Below are 8,779 nucleotides of genomic sequence, written 5' to 3'. Positions count from 1 at the left end.
CTGGGGCCCGCGCGGGCTCTGAAGCTCCGCACAGCAGATGGGGCGAGCCTCATGCTCGCTGCGACGGGAAAGAGGTGCCGCCGTCCGTTTCGGTGGTGGCTGTATTGCCGGAACCTAGCCTGACTCGTGGTAGGCCTTCAAAAAATGTTTGTTGAATGACTGAATAAAAGGAATGTATGAATGAATATCCAGTAGTGGAGGGTTAGAATTGGTCATTAGAACACGACAGCTGGCTCGCTCTCCCTCTCCCTCCCTCTCCCTCCCTCTCCCCCACCTCTCTCTCTCACACGCTAATATACAACTATATCTAATTTAATTACAATTAGTAAAAAACATGTAACTAATATGAACAACTCCTAAGATACATTTTAAGTGATAAAAAGGAAAACTTGATATAGATTTCATTCATGTTTTTTAAGAAAGTAGTGAAAGTATACATTTTTGCTTTTAGATATGCAGAATATCTCTAGCAAGATACACAAGAAAGTGATACATCTGCCAAGGAGGAGAATTATGTGGCTGGGGAATGGAAGTGAGAAGATTTCAAAAGATACAGCATATAACTCTTTGTATCTTTTGAACTTTGAACCAAGTGAAAGTATCTTTTCAATAAATAAAATAGTATATAGCTAACATTTCCTGGAGGCCTGCAATAATAATAATATCGCCCTAGCTGGTTTGGCTCAGTGGTTAGAGCCCCAGCCAGCAGACTGAAGGGTCCTGGTTAGATTCCAGCCAAGGGCAAAGTTCCTTGGTTGCAAGCCTGATCCCTGCAGGTCTGGGCACCTGCAGGAGGCAACCAATCTATGAGTCTCTCTCACATCAATGCTTCCCCCTCCACCCCCCACTTGCTCCCTTTCTACTCTGAAAAGCAATGGAAAAAATATCCTTGGGTGAGGATTAAAATAATATCTGTGAATATACATATACAATGAAATGGATGGATGCTTCATTTACATTCTAATATCAACAATTCTGTGAGACAGATATTATTTCCATTTTACAGATGAGAAAATTTGAGCTTGTCCAAAGTCACATAACTTGATAAATAAATCCTTTGGAAGGATGCCTCTGAAAACTGCCAATGGATAATACCTCACATCTGCTGAACAAAAAGAAGAAAGAGGCTAAAACTGGGGGCCCCACATTTCTGATATTCCAAAACTTTCAGGTTTTAGGGCTTAAGTCTAATTTGATACTTTAATAGTTGGTGTGGAGAGCTGAAAGTTCACCTCTCATTTCACATGATTTAGTAAACATGTTGTTTTTACCATTTAATACCAAATGATTGCACCATTTACTTCTGAATGAGCTGGAAGGAAAATGTAATCCATCTATTTTATACTTAAAGTAAAAAAAAGTGAGCCCTCAAATTATGGGTTGAGCAAGATCTAACAGATTAAGCACCAACTGATAGTTAACTGTTTAACATTCACAGCATGCCCCAGAGTGCAAGATGAATCATTCAAAACCAAGACACTGACTTTGTGTTTCTAAAAATTACTCATCAACAGCAAACTGGCAACTGCACTTGCTCTCTGCCACCAGAGAATAAAAGATATGCCAGGAACCTGTGAAGTGGGCAGCGGGTGATTCCAGGAGCAAAGCTGAGGTCATGCCAGATCTACTTGTTTGGCCACATTGTAATGCAACTAGAAAGCTGTCTGAAGTGTGTGGGTCATCATAATCCTGGTGTCTTTGTTCTGCCCCAGACGTGGTCAACAGCCCGTAGTGTATGTATACTAATGCTGAAGAGTATTAGAACCCATCTCAGAACACTTACTGTATTATTGCAATAGTTTTTCCTATGGTTCGAATGTAGGCCTCTCCTGAGAAAGCTATATACCTCAAACCCTCCTTTTGAAATGTACTTTAAAGTTTCAAGATCAAATCTGAAAAACAAAGCAAAATTTTTTTCACTTTGGAAATCCAGTATCAATAAGAGCATTTGCAGCTGCTCAGTTGCTACAAAATCGTTTATCCTAGTTAGCGTAGGAGACTGAGCATAACATACATCCTTTGCAAAAATTGGTCTCTACCGCTAAAAGTGCAGATAAAACAACTTTCAAAATACATATAGGTGAAAATGTCTGATCATTTGTTTTGAGATTAACAGGAAGGTATTTTACCATAAAAATTCTCCAAAATAATTTTCTCAGTGCTCTGTTTGGCAAGAGACTTAAACATAAATTCAAAAAAATCCTCTCACAAAGACAGAAACCTAGGGGAAAATGGTTTACCATGTTATTTCAATGGGATTTTTAAGCCCTGATAACAGGAAACTACTTGCACAGACCAGGTATATTTTTCATACAAAAGAACCTTCCCCAAAAAATTTTCCAAGGACCTTGCCCATTGGACTTTCATCAACTCAGGAGAAAAAGGAAACAATATTTAGCATCCATTTGCCATGTCTATTGTCACAAATGCCCAAATCTCTCTTAATGAGCAATGATGGCATTGCTACCTTTCTTAGAAATAGCTCTTTTAGTTTCAAATAGAACTAACTTGATTTGCAAGCCTGTCAGACCAGGTTAGAAAACAAAGACAGAATTACTGAAAGGAAACAGAGGTGTCCAATAAATCCAAAGTCAGGATGAGAGCCTGAAACAGGCCATCAGAACTCTCTGGGGACACATGGTTTCTGACCTCAGTTCCTCTCTATATATAATGTGCTTCATCTCACCAGTCCTCAAGTGTCGCATCTGATCCTTACCCAATTCTAATCAAGTCTGCACTGAAAGACCTACGTAAGCCAAACTTCAAATTCTCAAGAAGTTGTTTTCTTTTCAATTATAGTTGACACACATCATTATATTAGTTTCAGGTGTACACCCCAGGGACCAGGCATTATATAACTTGATAAGTGATCACCCCAATAAATCTCACAGCTATCCAGCACCATACCTAGTTATCAGAATATTATTGACTCTATTCCCTGTGCCAAATTTTACATCCCTATGGCTATTCTGTAGCAACCAATTTGAATCTCTTAATCCCTTCACCTTTTTTGCCCCTCCCCTCAACCCCCTCCCATCTGGCAAATTACAAAAAGTTCTTTGTATCTATGAGACTGTTTCTCTTCCCCTTTTTCATTTTGTTTGCAGATTCAATTGTTGATAGGTATTTATTGCCATTTTATTGTTCAGTTTCGATCCTCTTCAAGAAGACCCTTCAACATTTCATATAATAGTGGTTTGGTGGTGCCCAGCCGGGTGTGGCTCGGCCATTGAGCATCGACCTAGGATCCAGGAAATTGTGGTTTGATTCCCGGTCAGGGCACATGCCTGGGTTGCGGGTTCAATCCCCAGTCCGGAGGCGTACAGGAGGCAGCCGATTAATGATAACTCTCTCATCATTGATGTTTCCATCTCTCTCTCCCTCTCCCTTCCTCTCTCTGAAATCAATAAAGATATATTTTTTAGAAAATAGTGTTTTGGTGGTGATGAGCTCCTTCAGCTTTTTCTTGTCTGGGAAGCTCTTTATCTGATGACCTTCAATTTTAAATGATAGCTTTGCTAGGTAGAGTAATCTTGGTTGCAGGTCCTTGCTTTTCATCACTTTGAATATTTCTTGCCACTCCCTTCTGGCCTGCAAAGTCTCTTTTGAGAAATCAGCTCACAGTCTATGGGAGCTCCGGTGTAGGTAAGTAATTGCTTTTCTCTTGCTGCTTTTAAGATTCTCTGTTTGTCTTTAATCTTTCACATTTTAATTACTATGTGTTTTGCTGCAGGCCTCTTTGGGTTCCTCTTGTTTGGGATTCTTTGTGCTTCCTAGACTTGTATATTTCCTTCACCAGGATAGGGAAGTTTTCCGTCATTATTTTTTCAAAAAGGTTCTCAATTTCTTGCTCTGTCTCTTCTCCTTCCAGCACCCCCATATGCGAATGTTGCTGTGCTCAAAGTTGTCCCAGATGCTCCTTACACTCTCCTCATTGTTTTGGATTCCTTTTTCTTTTTGCTGTTATGATAGGGTATTTTTTGCTTATCTTCCAAGTCGATGGTTTGATTCTCAGCTTCACCTATTCTGATGTAAAATATTCTTTATTTCAGTTAGTGTATCCTTCGTTTCTGATTGGTTCTTTTTTTTCTTTTTTCTTTTTAAGGTACAGTTCAGTGAATTTATTATGCATACTTTAAAGTTGATCTTTTAATTGACTGGTTCTTTTCTATGCTGTTGAGGTCCTCACTAAGTTCCTTGGGCACCCTTATAGCTAGTGTGTTGAGCTCTGCATCTGGTAGGTTGCTTGTCTCCATTTTGTTTTGTTCTTTTTCTGGAGTTCTGTTCTGTTCTTTCATTTGGGACATGTTTATTTGTCTTCTCATTTTGGCGGCTTCCCTGTGTTTGTTTCTATGTACTCGATCAAGCTGCTACGTCTCCTAGGCTTGGTAGCATGGTCTAACGTAGTAGGTGTTCTACAGGGTCCAGTGGCACAGCCTCCCTGATCACCCCAGCTGGGCACTCGAGGTGCACCCCCCACGTGGGCTGTACACCCTCCTGTTGTAATTGAGTCTTGGTTACTGTTGGCATGTCAATGGGACGGATTTACTCAGGCCTATCAAATGGAAAGCCTGGCTGCAACAACTGACCACTGACCTCCAACCACCTTGGAGGATTAGCAGGGCCCGTGGAATAGAGCAAGACTTACTTCAGATGCCGACATAGGAGAGGAAGGGAGATGACACAGGTCACAGCTGCACCCGCCGCCTCCCACAACCACATCAAAATTGCAACTAAAATACAGAACCACCATCACTCAGAACCTCCTGAAGTCTAGCTGAACAGAAGCCCTACAACCGGGGAACTGAAAAAGCATCGAGACCAGTAAGAGAGGTAGAGACACAGGCAGATCGGGGCTGGGTCGCTGAGACACGGCCGCGGGCCCACACCCGGTGCTGCAGTTTAAACCCGGGAGGGAATCCGGGCAGCAGAGTTTTCCCGTAGGAGCGAGGGGGCCCAGCCCCACATCAGGCCCCCAGCCCAGGGCTCCAGGGCCGGGAAGAGATGTTCCCACAACAGCGGGGCCTGTCTCTGAGGGTCTCGGCCCCAGACTTTCCTCTTAAAGGGCTGGCGCACAGACTCACATGCGCCCCCTCTGAGCCCCGCGCCAGGCAGCAGCTTGAAAGGAACCTGGGACACTCGGGGAGGAACTAACCTGCCTGAAATCAAGGCGAGAGGTGGAGGGGCAGCTTCCTCCCAGGCAGAAGAGCTGGCAGAGGCCATTGCTCTTCAGGTGAGCCCTCCCTGCACACAGCAGGCAAGCAGGCACCATATTTGAATCACCAGCACATGACTCACACCTCTGGCCCCACACTGGTGATTCCCAGATGCCCCTCCCTCCCCACCTGCAAGCTCATCCAGGCCATTTCCAGCGGCTTTTCTATGCAAGTGGCTTCTCCAGCCTCATGCTTAGGACTTTCCTAACATCTCTCAAACAAGCAGCAGCTGGCCTCGGCATGCCCCATACGGGTTGATAAGTGGCCCCAGGCCTGGTGCTAGTGGCAGCCTGCATTGGTTCATAACTTGGCCTCTCCTGGACCCCTCCAAGCCCAGCCAAGTAGCAGCCAATTATGGTTTCCTGTGTAGCTCATGCTGGGTGGCCCTGGGCAAGGCACTGGCAGAGGCTGACTTTGCACCTCCTGGGAGGCCCCAGAGACAGTGCACCTGGTGGTCAGACTCCACCAAGCTGGATTACAACCCCACCACATCCACAAGTGACACACTCAAGGGGTGCACTTGGTGAACACCAAAGCGCCACTGAAGTAAATCCTGATCCATAGGGGTGTCTCTAGCACAGCAGCTCTTTGGCTGTAGTTGCAGCTGGTCCTCACAGCTGACTGATCTGGGGGTCAGTTCCTCCCACTGATGCCAATAGCAACCAAGGCTCAACTACAACAAGACAGTGCACACAGCCCACACAGGGGAGCACCTGGAAGGCCCAGCTCAAGTGACTGGGGAGGCTGAGCCACTGGACCCTACAGAACACCTGCTACACAAAGCCACTCTACAAATTCCAGGAGACATAGAAGCTCTACCTAATACATAGAAACAAACACCTGGAAGCAGCCAAAATATGGAGGCAAAGAAACATGTCACAAAAGAAAGAACAGAAGAAATCTCTAGAAGAGGAACTAAATGAAATAGATCCAAGCAAGCTAACAGGTACAGAGTTCAGAATTTTGTTTATAAGGATGCTCAGGCATATTATTACGAAAACAACTGAGAAAATCAATGACATAATAAAGTACCAATTTGAAATGAAGCCTACATGAACTGAAACGAAGAATAATTTACAGGGAATCAACAGTAGAGTAGAGGACACTGAGAATCAAATCAACAATTTGGAACATAAGGAAACAAAAAACACCCAACCAGAAGAGCAAAAAGAAAAAGGGATCCAAAAATATGAAGATAGCATAAGGAGCCTCTGGGACAACTTCAAGCGGCCCAACATTTGTATTATTGTAATATGAGAAGGAGAAGAAGGAGGGCAAGAAATTGAAAACCTATTTGAAAAAATAATGACAGAAAACTTCCCCTACCTGGGGAAAGAAACAGACTTACAAGTCCAGGAAGCACAGAGGGTTCCAAACAAGAGGAACCCAAAGAGGCCCACAGCAAGACACATCATAATTAAAATGCCAAAGGTTAAAGACAAAGAGAGAATCTTAAAAGCAGCAAGAGAAAAACAACTAGTTACCTACAAGGGAGCACCGATATGACTGTCAGCTGATTTCTCAACAGAAACCTTGCAGGCCAGAAGGGAGAGGCAAGAAATATTCAAAGTGATGAAAAACATGGAACTACAACCAAGATTGCTCTACTCAGCAAAACTATCATTTAGAATTGAAGGTCAGATAAAGAGCTTCACAGACAAAAAAAAAGCTAAAGGAATTCATCACCACCAGACCAGCACTACAGGAAAAGTTGAAGGGTCTTCTTTAAGAAGAAGCTGATGAATGAAAGAATCTGAGGAACTAAATAGATCCAGAGACATTGACACATGTAACAGATGATCATATCTCAGAGGAAAGAGGAAAGGGGGGTGGAGGGTGGGAAGAGATTAACCAAAGAAGTTATATGCATATATGCATAACCCATGGACACAGTCAATAAAGGGGTGAAGGCCTGAGGAGGGGGCAGGAGCGAAGTGGAGGGGGTCAAGTGGGGGGGGGGAATGGGACACCTGTAATACTTTCAACAATAAATTTTTTAAAAAAAAGACTTACTTCAGCATGTCTGATACCCACTAAGTCCACCCCTTGAATGTGTCACTTATGGAGGTGTTTGGGTGGTGGTACTTCAACATGGTCTGAAGCTGTTGACTGGGTCTGGGGCCTCCTGGTAGGTGCAGGCCATGGTCAGCCACCACCTGTGTTCTGCCCGGGGCACCAGGCATAAGCTACAAAGCAATCTGCAGATGGCTGCTTCTTTTGCTGGGCTTGGAGGTGCCCAGGCACAGCCAAGCTGTGAACCAAGGCTGGTTGCTGCTAGTGCCAGACCTGAGGCCACTCAGCAAGAGGTACAGGGCTTGCTGAGGCCAGATGCCGCTTGTTTGAGAAATTTTAGGAAAATCTAAAGCATGAGCCAAGACAGGCCAGTCTTATGGTAATGCCACTGGAAATAGCTTGGGTGGGCCTGAAAGTTGGGTGGGGCAGAGTTTCTCCAGGGTGGAGCAAACACTATTATCCAGGTTGATGGCGTCTCAGACATGGTGCCCATCTGCTGGCTCTGTGTGTGTGGGGGGGGGGGGGGGCTCAGAAAAAGAACAATGGCCTCTGCCAGCACTTCCCTCTAGGAGGAAGCTGCCCCTCCAGCTCTTGCCCCGCTGCCAAACAATTCAGTTCCTCCCCATAGGCCTCTGTTCCCTTTCTACCTGCTGCCCCAGCGCTGGAGCTCAGAGGGAGTGAGTCTGAGTTTGTCCCTGCCTGGGCCCTTTAATAGGAACTGCCTGGGACTCCAGCAGCCTCCGCCTCCCTCAGCCTCAATCCCTGCTCGTTTTTACAGCCAGAAGTTATGGGGCCTTCTCTTCCTGGCACTGGAACCCTGAGCTGGGACCCGGGTGTGGGACAGGGACCCCTTGCTCTTCAATGGAAACCTTCGCATTCGAGATATCCCTCCCAGTTTTTATACTCCACACGTGGGTGTGGGACCAGCCCTTCCACTCCTCCACCCCTCCTACCAGTCTTGATGGGGCTTCTCTTTAATTCCGTAAATGCAGGACTTCCATTCAGCTCGATTTCAGGCAGCTCTGAATAATGGTTGTTCTGTAGTTTAGTCGTGAGTTTGATGTGGTTGTGAGAGGAAGTGAGTACCACTTTTACCTACCAAATTCTCAGTAAGTTTTGACCAACCTGTCCTTGAGAGGCTGTCGAGGCTGTGAGAAGGTGTGGTTCTCTCTTACCCATGTAAGCCATAAACTCAGCTTTGTCTTAGCAACAGAATGTGTTGGTGACATTTGGGAACCATCACTTGAGAGGCTAACAAAATACCACTATATCTGTGAGTTGCTTTTAGTAAATAGGGCAAGTAGAAATCATGGAGATTGAGAGTATATGATCATTTGTGTGCTTAATAACCAGGAATGAAATCACAACCTCCCACCCTCCACAGACAGAGTCTGACCTTGGCCAAGAATTTAATCAAGAACTTACAGTATGATTTTGCAGCATCTGCTAAGCCAAGGTACAGTTTTTGGAATAAAAATAGGATTGCTTTGTTTTCCTAGAGGACCTGAGAGGTTATAATTTGAAAGCAGAGAGTAGAAAAGGGGGGTGGG

Source organism: Miniopterus natalensis, chromosome 12 (assembly GCF_054644295.1).
Source record: "Miniopterus natalensis isolate mMinNat1 chromosome 12, mMinNat1.hap1, whole genome shotgun sequence".
Taxonomy (NCBI): Eukaryota; Metazoa; Chordata; class Mammalia; order Chiroptera; family Miniopteridae; genus Miniopterus; species Miniopterus natalensis.
This window is presented reverse-complemented; position numbering follows the sequence as displayed.